The following is a 12,637-nucleotide window of genomic DNA, read 5'->3' as shown; positions in this document are numbered from 1 at the left end:
CCGTTATGGCGGTGAATTTTGCACACTGATATAAATGAATATGATTCATATCACCGCACATTAAACATTTATTATTAATAGGTATATTATTAACAAATGTTTTGACAATATTTTTGTTATTGTACTGTGGGTTTGGTTTTATTTGCGAATTATTATTGCTGCGTTTAAATTGCGATTCACCTGACGTACTTGCGTACTTACGGGTATTTGCATTAACTATTAAGGACGTACCTACACTTGTCTGCGCCCGTTGCATAATGCGACATTGATCGCGAATAAATTCTATGAATTCTGACGAACTAGGTGCTATTTCGTTTCTAATCGATAATTCGAAAGATTTAACCGTGTCCATACTTAATTTCTTGCAAGCTATATGAATAAACATAAATTCCTCGAGACTATCTAATATTAATTGTTTTAGCGCAGCCGTTGTGGAAGAAAAAGTGTCAATAAAATTTTCTAAACTTAATATTGAGGAATTATTGACCGCGGGTATATTTAAAATCTGGTCAAAATAAGTAGCGGCAAGAACACGTTGGTCGTTGTACTTATTAACCAATGAATTCCAAAGAACTTCATAATTTTGCGAGCTTGGCATGATTCCTTGACAAATACCTTTTGCCTTTCCAATTAATTTTCCGTACAAATATTGTATTTTTTCTCCATCTGTTAGATTATTATTTTCGTGAATCATTGTTCTAAAATTTTCATAAAAGATCGGCCAATTACCGGGTTCACCGTCAAACGCACATAACTCTAAACGCGGGAGTAAAATATTATTTTTATGAGGAGCGTCCTCGATTGCGTTATTTTTCTCAGCTTGTTTTTGCGATAAACTTAATTTTTGAAACGTATATTTTATTTCTGCATATAATTCTTCAAATGATAAAACTACATTATAGTTATGTTCTGGCCCATCAGAGTTTGACGTTATTAATTCGTTTTGCTCTTCTACAGCAGATAAAAAAGCAGTTCTTATCAAGTCGATGGTCGAAGCGTTAGTTAAGAATTTTTTAATGCCATCATGATCTACATTATTCATGGAATCATATATATTTTGCGCGCGTGTAAAATATACTTCGAGTTTTTTCTGAAGACGATCCATTCGTCGCTGAAACAATCTATCGTCCTTTTCCTTATTCATTTTGAAATTAATATATAATGCGATTTACAAAAAGAAATAATAAATGCGTTTTACCTACTAACCGAAAAATGCGGGTAATGAATAAATTTAGAACATCCGGCTCGAAGGACCAAAAATGGCGATGCGTGAGCTGGTTCTCGGCAGTAGGTATATAAAATTTTGCAAATGTCACAGCGCAAATGGATGCAAGGAAATAGAGTGAATGGACTGACCTTTTTAGTTGATTTCCTTGTTTTCTCCAAACTTAGCTGAGGCGGCGATAAGGCGGAGCGAGCGGCGAAACTTTCAATCGAACATGCACTTCGATTGCGGTCAAATCGGACACTTTAAAAAAACAAAAAATAATTTGATAGACTTTAAAACTAAGACAATTAAAAAAAAACAATTATATGTCGTATTGTTAAGGTTTTGATTTTTTAAGTTTCGTATAATTAAAAATAGTCCGCGTGTGACGTTCTCTTCCGCTTATTGTCGGTCAGTTCTACCCATTGGTTCGATGACGGTAATCAAACCGGAAACCTTTACAGCTCTCTTATCATTCATTGATTCAACTAGTGGCGTCGTTCAAAGTAGTTCGTTTTTATTAAAATATTTTTTTATTCTTTTTTTCTTACATTTTTAAGAAACTTTGCCGTACAATTTAATGCTTTAATTTTTATTCAAAGAATCATTTTTTTGTATCCAATTTCTCATAGGGCTGAAGTTCTTCATTAAAATATCCAGTTTTTTAATTTAATAATTAAATTACTGCCATTTGCGGTTTGGAATTTTCGTAATGTTGACAGTAATGACGGATCACTTCTGGAACAATGTAACGAACGGACAACTCTGCTAAATAATTATGAAACAAAACCCATACATCATTGCACCATCTTCGTAAACGCCTATCGAATATTATTATCCATTTTTTATTTCGCCATTCTTGCTACGAATTCCTTCTCGAAATTCGGCAACTGAAATTCATCACCTGTACTTTTTTATCCTTGGTTTACAATTTAAGACAGAATAGGGTATGATAATATTATGGTACTTGACAAAGTCTTTTCCATTGACTTTCATGTTAGGGATAAAGTGATATCCTAATCAGATGCCGTTCTTTAGTATGTCCATAAGTGCAGTGTACTACCAAGTTAAAATATGTGGAATTAAATAAGTAATTGATTTTAAAAATATGTAATACAAATAAACCGAGATCTATTTTAACATTACACTCGTACATTATATTTAATACTGGCGCCACAAGATCTAGCGAGATTGACTCAACCGGGCGATTTTTTAATCTTGTCGACGCATGCGCAACTGTGACCGTACATATTGCACAATCTTTTAACCCGAATTTGTATGAAAATCTCCATATGTTTTAAAACCGTGATTTGAGCGCGATAGACAACGCTTTGTACTGGTGAATCGTGCGTTAGCGGAAGTAGACAATATACACACTCCGGGTGTTGAGAAGTGGACGAGATGTGAAGAATACCTCTTTCTAGGAAGAGGAAAATTTTGATAGTAGACTGTATTATTGGGAAAAGAAGGTTGCGTAACTCCACTAACCTGCTGATGATGATGCGTGACATGTGCTGAAACCTGTGTATTTATACTTTATTATGTAATTTCCTCAATTCATTTTCCAAATCAAAAGAAAAACGATAAATAAATTTCGATTTATGCTTTCCATTTGCTTTGTAAATTTATTAAATGTAGATTCGTATTGAACTTATTTTACCGCAACATTATAAAACACACAAACTCTTATTAAACTGTCTATCATTTTAAATTGGACCGAGTGAATCGAAAAAAATATGAACTGACGCGACATTTACGATAAAATGCAATTTCCAAATCAAATCAACTTTAAATTACTCAATGTTATTTTATTTTATTATCAAATGCATTGTTTTTAAAGATTTTAAATGGATACTTCGTGGAATATGTTTTTAGTAAAAATACAAACATTGCCTTAAAAGATTAATAGAAAACATCTTCTGTATATATGAAAGGCCGTGAAAATCTGAGAACTTTTTTTTACTTTCTAAGATAATTTTTACGAATAGGTATTTGAACATAGATTTTTTGTTACTTTCTCACAAATGTCTCCCCAATGCTTTAAGAATAAAACAACTGCATGTTTGACTGATTATGCCTAACTAAAATCGACAAAGTCGTCGTTACGTTTTCCCGTTTTCTTTACCCTGAAACTGAACCAAATTTGCATTTTTATTTAGAAAATGTAAAAGGGTAAAATTTTCTGTGCTAGTACCTTTTCTGTTTTTCAAAATTATTAATTATATTTTTATACCATACATCTAAAGAAAAGAAATAAAACTGAGCGCTTTTATACATTTTTTGATGATCCTAGCACTCATTAGAAACAATTTATCAAAAAAAAAAAACAATAAAAACACGCCAATGGTAAATATCTATAGTAAATAAAAAAGAAAAAAATAGAATACGTTTGTAAAAAAGAAATTCCGACGGTGTTTCCTCTTAAGAAGTTCATATTTATTTAGCCCCAACTAAACACGGATTTTCTAGCGAGTTGGGGCAAGTTTACAGGCATGGGTCGTTCCTGATTGTGTCGCTTTAAACTGTGTCTCTGTTCCTCATATAAAAAAAGTAATATAATAATACTCGTTGGCATAACCATGGATGGGAAAAACAAATAATGGTCTTGAACTTTGAGAAAAAAAAAAAAAAATTCATTTTGCATTGTTTTAAGATAGGAAAAATGGTGAGTCTGTGAAGTGGCCACTTGAACCACTTTTGTTTTATCATTACCATCATTGACCTATTCACACTCAGTGGTGCATGGGACATAGATCTTGATAATGTTTATTTCATGGAAAGAAGTATTAATATCTTACGTTTCAGGTGCCAGTCCTGAAACAATATTATTTGTGGTGTAAAACCATGTTTTAAAACGAATATTTCACGTCCATCCTGTCAGGTATCGAACCCAGGAACTCAAGCATGGTAGGTGAACGCGCTAAAAACTACATTTTGCAGCGGATTTATCTCTACTAGATTTCCTTTTTCAGGATTTTAATTTATATCGAGACTTTACTGAAATAATAAATTAAGTCATTAAAACAAGTTCCGAGATAATCTCATTGAAAACTTTTTTTATTATTTCAAAGCACTATTTCTCCCACAATTTTCTATATTTCTTTTTTTTCAAGCTTTAAATTAGTAATTAATATCTTGTAACTATATTTACAAACAATTAAAAATATATAAAGACTGTTGACTTAATGCAGTTTCTCAATATGAGAGTATGATGAAAATTATACATACCGATTAAAAAATATATATTTGTTGGGGAATAGACTTTAACTATTTTTACTAAAAAAAATAACTTAAGTAAATGTCGAAAAGATCAAGAAAATTCAAGACATAAACTGAATATTCAATAATCTGATAAAGCTATTTATTATATGGAAAACATATTTTTGATGCATCAGTTATTTATTTTTAAACGTTTTTAAATAATTTTTTTACGTCGATATAACCTAATTGTTAAAGTTTTTTTTTAAAAATCTTTTTTTTTATGCAATTTTGATGCGCATCTTATACTTTTTGTGGAATTGCTATTTTTTATTTATTTTAAATACGTGTAAATACCATAGATATTATTAACTTATACGTTTGCTGTAATTTAAATAGAATATTAGTATTAGTTAAAACCATTTTATTATTTCTTTGTTTAATTTTCTTTTGTTTATATTTTTTATTTATTTCTACTATTCTTTTTTATTTTATATACCTGCTGTTTCAAAAGAATGCGTCTTTTAGTACATAATTAATAATATTGAATTTATCTATCTCTTTTGTTGAATATTGAATTTATTTATCTATTCATTTTGAGACGCAATTTTAGAGTAGAATGCAACAATCCAAACATTCGTACAAGGTTTGATATTTTTATCATTTTGTAAATTACATATTTATGAATAAATGTATGTTCACTTTAAACAAAACTGTTTTTTAATATGAGAAGTGTTTTAATAATTATTTATAATGACGGGTTGTGCTTGTGATAATTAAATTTTGGCACTTCCAAGTCACAAATAAATTGATTATTAAACTTTTGTATATTCATAATTTTTTACAATAAATCATAAAATTAAGTTAGAAGATGACTTTTTTTCCCTTTTTTTAAAAATTTTATTTTATTTTAAAATAAAGCTTCCGTAATAACTCATTGTGTAACACAATCCAATATAATTAATACTTTTTTACCTTTTGTTAAAAATACAAATATATATACATTGACAACTTTAAAACACTAACTTAATTGTTATATATCAAACTTTATTTGTATCTGTATCTGATTAGTTCTTGATCTAATAGGGTATTTTCAAGTTTTTTTTTTATTTTCCAAAAAAATAGAAAAAAAAATTACGATGGTAACTGTACAGTTTTTATTTTTTTATGTCCACGCGTTATTTTTTCAGAGCGGTTTAAAAACGTATACTTTGAATTGGCGCCAAAACGAACATTCGGATGCCGTATGGGCTTGTGACGTCACGCGTTACGAATTTGACTGACCGTTCAAACAAATTCATACGAATTTGTATGGCCTACGTGTTGTTTTAGTTGTAATCGGTTGTTTTACACTATTTTAACTAATTAACGCGCATAAAATGTCTTTAGTTATAAGATACAAGTACTGTTTAGTTTCGATGTGCACAAACACTACGGTGAAGACGCAAAATAAAGCTTTTTTGGCTATTCCTAGTACCTAATGAAAAAATGCAGAAAAAATGGTTGAACGCATTTGAACGTTATGAAACGAGATGTTAAAAAAAACAAACCACTATTTTTTTTCCGTAGGTCTTGTTCAGTACAAAATACTATATTTTATGATGTAGACTGTAGACTATAAACATTTACTAACAGTAGGTACTGAAATTAGCACTTATAAAGCTTGACAGGTACTACAATACCAAATTAGTTTATTCTTTGAACGTTATTGTTTATATTTGTATTATATTTCTGTACTTATGTTACTTAGTTTAATTTGTGGAACTGTTGGTTTTCTATATGAATAAAAAATAAAATTACTAAAAAATTGCTGTATGAAAACCTACTTAATTTATTTGTGAAATTTATTGCATTTACAAAATGGCAACTGACCTTGAGATGCTGGACAGTCTTCACACTTGCAGGAATCTATTATTTCCTAGACTTCATCGCAAATCAACGTCACCGAGTACGATTTGGTTCTAACTTTATGTTCTGCTGGGGTGACTCGACCTTTTACCATTCAAATATCACCCGTCCGTTTTACTTGAATGTAATCTATGGCATTGTCTCCGTAATTTACCCTAGCTGATATATTAATAAGTAAATCACATTTAATAAAAAAAGGCATTAACACGCACTCGAGCAACAGAGATGTTTACAAGCAATGGTATTTTATGGAATATGTTGTGTCAAAGTCACGTTACTTCCCTTTTGCATTAAATGTACGCGAAACAATATATTTATAGTACATGCAAATAATACAACTATTTAAATGAATACATTCTGGAAGCAAACATTATATATTTGCTTACCTTACATTTCTATACTCGGAACTTAAAAAGTTTGTATTGGATGAGAAAAAAATACCCATCATGATTATATCTATTTTGGGCAAGTTATCGAATTTTCCTTGTAAAAAAACAATTTCAGTCATAATGCTATGGATGTTTATAAATGAAAACAAAAGAAAAGACGAAGTTTAACTATAAAAACAAATAAAAAGCCACAAGCCGCCCGCGTCGGAGTATCTCAGTATAGGATTTGAGTGAACGTAGGATATTTAAGTCACGCGTGACGTCATCAACCCTTTTGGCCAGTTACGGGCCGTTTTATTTCTATCAAACTTTAAATAGGAAATTATAAATGAAAACATTCGTTTCAGATTTTGATAGTAATATGGTTCCAATCGTAAAAATATTCTTTAAATACTGAATACATTAAAAATCATATCCCCAGTTTATGAAAATACCCTATTGATTGTAATTTTCTAAGAATGAGTTTGCAAAAAAGGTTAAAGAAAACTGGTGATGCATTTGGGAGCGAGAACTGTAAACGCCACCTTTCGTTTGAGAACTAATCAGGCAAGACCTTTCTCATTTTCTAAGGAATATCTCACGAGCGGAACATTTGGAGTGTAAACCTGTGGGGAATCTGAAGAATTCACATTTTCCTTCCCGATTGTATGAGCTAGGAGACCGAACCGTGCGGTGCTACAATATCTAGTCAAAGTTAACCGAAGCTCAGGCCATACAATAAAACTCGCAGCCTGTGTGGATTTGCGGTTAAACTCATATTGAATGATCCAGTCTTTGTGCAGTGCCTTTGAGCGCGCAGTACGTGTCTGCTGGAGATTGCAATTTCTCTCAGGACTATTATTATTCCGAAGAGCCGTTTGATGTATAGGACGTTTGATATCGATAGTCTTATGCTTATAATATTTATTTTTAAACATAGTTACTCAAAAAAGTATTATATTTATAGATCACGTAAGTTGAAATAATTGTTCTGACACAACTTGTTTTCCATTTCCTAATACAGTTATTAACGACTAAAAGAAAATGATCCGTGAGTCCGCAACATTAGCCACGGGACCACAACCCGATTCATGTGTAAATGTGCATAATACTACAAGAATACTTACATTATAATATTATACCGACATATGACCATATCATGCAAAAGCAAAGGTACTCAAAGGTACCCTTTATAAGCACGTATCTATGTTTATCGCTATGTACACGAGTGTGTAGTACTCATGAATATTTGTGCAACGAAATTTATTGGCATATGAATATGTATGCAATGTTTATATGTTAAAATTGGTTCATGCCTACCGCACTAAAGCGAGTATGCAATAAAATAAATGCATTTTATTTGTCTTTTTCTCTCTCATTTTTTAATGAAATAATTTGCAAACGTATTTCCGTTTTACATTTCAAATTAATTCATTTTTTAGACAAAAAACGAGTTTAATATATTTTTTTGTGTCCAGGCGGATAAATAATACATCTTTGTGTATGAAATAGAACCGGAACCATGATAAAGTATTTTTAGACTCAATAGGTATTGTCAGGTAATTATTCTGAAAGGAAATAAGGAGGGGATATACGTGGTTGGTGCATTCATTTACCATGCTTGAGGCCCCGGGTTCGATTCCTGGCAGGTTCGAAGGGAATTTTTTGTGTTAAAAATGGTTAAATATTGCAGCATTTATCTGTCCTTGAACTGGTACCTGAAGCGTAACACTGATTATCTTTGAATTTTTGTATTTCGATACGCTGAATTGGAGTTGCGATGCAGCAGTGGCAAACGGTGACGCTTTTTATAAGTAAGCTGTTTTTTTTATAATTTGTACCTGCATGTTTGTATATATAAGTAATAAAGTATATTAATTTATTTATTCATATTTTTTTCATTATAAACTATAATTAATTATAAAAATAATTCGACCTCACTGGGGTTACCCGTGCCGAGGACACTTAACAGTATACTTTTTTAAAAATATTTTTACATTTGAGAATAAACAAAGCAGACTAACTTAATAAACAGAGATAATTAACAAAATGTTTAGACAGTTTTGAACACAACTTTTTTATGTTTATAATTAATTTATGTACATATATACATATTACTCGTATCTATATTACAAAACGCACACTGAAATAACAAAAACATAACATAAGCATTTGTGCAGCAGTTTATTCAATATTAGTTTGCGCAAATGAGACAATCTTCTACCTAGCTCCATTATCCATTTATTTTAGCCTCTTTGAACATTTTCTCGTTACTAATTGTTTTAATAGATAATGAAAGTAGATTATAGATTTTAATTAAATAATAATAAAAATCCCATTTGAATATACCTTGTTTCTTTTTCTGTGGTTTTGGGTAAATACAACATCAACTCTTCGCTTTGGCTACTGACAGTAGAATACGGAATACCAACTTATTTTTAATTGAAATAATTGCTACCAATAATTTACTAATTAAACTTAACCAACAATCAATAACTTTGCGAAATATGTTTAATACGTGTAGTTTCCATCATTTTAATACAACACATATACGCAAAAGTGCAAAAAAACAAAACAGTGACATTCAAAAGATCTATTTCCAATAATATTTTAACAAAAATGTTAACACAGCACCGCCACGTGACCGCCATCGTCCGCTCCGATTCCTTCTAAAAATGAATTATGCCAAAAGTTGATACATGCTCCGAGCGAGGCGCCACTAACATTGGATTGTCAACTGGTGTTATATGTCAACTGCATACTACCAAAGGAAAATGTTCCTTAAGAAATATAGTTTGAAATGCTATTCTCCAAATAAAGAAGCTTCAAATAATATCTTTTTAATTTAATTTTATCGTGTAGTATTAAAAAAATATGTCACATTTTATTGTAACTTAATGCACTTAGTTAGTCTGTAAATAAATAAATAAAAATTAACAATATGTAGAAAAGTTTATTTGGCGTAGATAAATCAAATAAAGAAAACAATATTCTGAGTTTGTCCAAATTTTTGTAGACAAGGACTGGAATCAACTCCCTGGGGAACTGTTAATATTAACATAATACATAAAAAATAAAGAACATTCTTAGAGTAATTTGAAAGTATAGGCATCTACAGGGCTTATGACCGGTCATTGGCTTGTTTGAGTGGCCATTTTACACACTGTGTAACATTCACCATTCTGCCCATATTTAAACATCAATACTCCTTCAATTACTCGTATGTTGATGTTTGTGAAGTTGAAAAGCTGAAACTTTTATTTATGCGGGTGAGATTCATCTAATTAAATTATTTTACCTACATACTGGGCAACGCCTGAAAATTTATACGTATAAGAAAGGTCATAAGCCCTGTAGATGTCTAGACTTCTATATTACTTTCTCTAAAATGTTCATTTTTGTTGTATCCAGTCTTTGTCTACAAAAATATGGACAGACTCAAAATTTTGGTGATGAATCCGCTTGGTCCATAATAAAGTACAGAAATTGAAAAAATAAAATTTTCAGGCGTTGCCTAGTATGTAGATGAAATAATTCAATTACTTGAATCTCACCCGCATAAATAAAAGTTTCAGCTTTTCAACTTCACAAACATCAACATACGAGTAATTAAAGGAGTATTGATGTTTAAATATGGGCAGAATGGTGAATGTTACACAGTTTATAAAATGGCCACTCAAACAAGCCAATGACCGGTCATAAGCCTTGTAGACTCCCAGGCTTCTATATTACCTTCCCTAAAATATTTTTTATCTCTGTTGTAATATGTAAACATTCTTTTGGTTTAAACTAAACAGCGTTTTGAATAAAACAATTAGTTTAAATACGTATCTTCAACACGTTTATTTTAGTATACAAAATCTTTGTGCCATCAAAATATGAGCATTTAGTTTCAAAATTACAACTTTTACCGCTTTTGTTTGCCCGTAAGAACGGTGCCAGCATTCAGACGTAATCCCTAATCACGTAATATTTTAACCTTACACTTGTAACTTTTAGTAATTTTGTGATCGTGCAAAATTTTTGGCTTGTTTCATGGCCGTTCTCCCTGTTCTACTGCGACACTCCATTTTCTTTATCACAGTAAAGAAAAACATAAATTACATTAACCCTATCGTTAGGAAAATAAATTTTAAGGTATTGTCAAACAGTTTTGGTAATTTTTAAAGTAAAAAATCTTAAAATTCACTTTTAAAACACGTTTTTTAAAGACAAAATTTTAAACCTGACACATGACTAACCATATTTAGCTCCAAGAGGAGATGTATCTCGATTTAGTGTATCATTACCATAAAGTTGTGCTAAACTAAAAATCAAAAATATATTGAATGAACTTTTTTGAATATCATAAACTTTTCTGCTCACACAAATATAAAATACACATTTGGTCATGATATTCACAATAACAATACGCGTTACTAAAGCTAGGGTTTCCTAGGACAGCGGTGCCAGTATCTTAACGGCCGTAGTGAACGGTGATGCGGTAGGCAGCCGTCGTAGCGGTGAATAGAGAGTGGTTTTATTTTTTAACGGTGTTATCAACACCATTTTTATAGGAAACCACTCTCTAGTAACCGTTGCGACGGCTGTCAACCGCATCACTGTTCACTACGGCCGTTTAAATACGGACACCGCTGTCCTAGGAAACCCAGCTTAAGGGAATCTTCATGTATCTAAGTTTCGCTCAACAAAGTTTGGCAGTAGGTCTTTGGAAAATATTGGCCATTCCGAATATAATAAACTGACCGATGAGCTAAAACACGAAAAATCAAATAAAAAAACCAGAAGTGTCGCAATTATAAAATATTGCTAAAAGCCTTCTAATAGTGATAGTTATTAATTTAATTTATATAGATCGTGTAAAGAACTGTGTTTCATGTTTCTTATACAATAATGTTTTTTTACTATTTTAGAGGTATTAACTATGTATGATACTAAAGGTATTGTCACAAAAATGTTTTTTCTTATGCACGGTCCCAAATGAGTTTCTTTAATAACTCCTGGAAGTATAATATGTACTTTTTGTATAAAATGTTTAATTAGTAATTAAAAAAAAAAAAAAGTCACTGACACGGAATCAAATATGAAAAAAAACAGTAAAAGGCATTCATATAATACAAGATCGACTGAAATGTACTATTTACAAAGTTCAAAAACAAGACAAGGACAGAAAAAAAATATAAATCAGGGACTTCCATACAACGCTTTGCAAATAATTTATTAAAAAAAAAAGTCTTCTTTTTCCCTTGGAGTAAAACATTATTTAATAAGTAAAAGAAATAAGTATGTGCTAAAGATATAAAAAAATATGTAATATTTATTTGAAAAGGGGTTTTTACACCAAAATATTTCATAGTCCCTGGACTGGTACCTGAAGCGTTAGTCTAATCATTTTACCCTTCATGTAACGAAAATGATTATGATATGTGGCGATTGGTGTACCACTGCAGTTCCCTATGCACCATTAGGCATGGAATGGGAATGATTATAATGATTATATGTATGTATGGGGGTATATAAGTAGGTATATGTGTATGTATATATGTATGTACTACTAAATGTACAAAGCCATAGTTTTTGGTATTTTGCAATATATGTCTAAATTGATGCACAGTTGTAAGACTATGCAAAATGAGTTTTGAAAATATTGAAATATTCATATTTAAATACGCATTTAAAAATTTATTTCAATAAATAAAGACGTGAGATGTGAACCTACAAATACTGTAAATATTTTTTTAATACTAATTACTTCCCGATTGTATGTATCATTACAACAGTATAAAAAGATAACATTACGATTGCTTTGCATACACTCAATCTGAAACACTAATGCTATTTACTTCGTACTATGCATCATTAGGTACGAAAAGGGAATGATGTTTATGATGAAATATATTAAATATATGTACTTTTATTTCATTTAACAAATTGTACAACGCTATAATAATCCGTA

The sequence above is a fragment of the Micrasema longulum genome, unplaced genomic scaffold, assembly GCF_059751315.1.
Source record: "Micrasema longulum isolate JH-2025_06_02 unplaced genomic scaffold, ASM5975131v1 h1tg000256l, whole genome shotgun sequence".
Classification (NCBI taxonomy): domain Eukaryota; kingdom Metazoa; phylum Arthropoda; class Insecta; order Trichoptera; family Brachycentridae; genus Micrasema; species Micrasema longulum.
Note: the sequence above shows the minus strand (reverse complement) of the source record.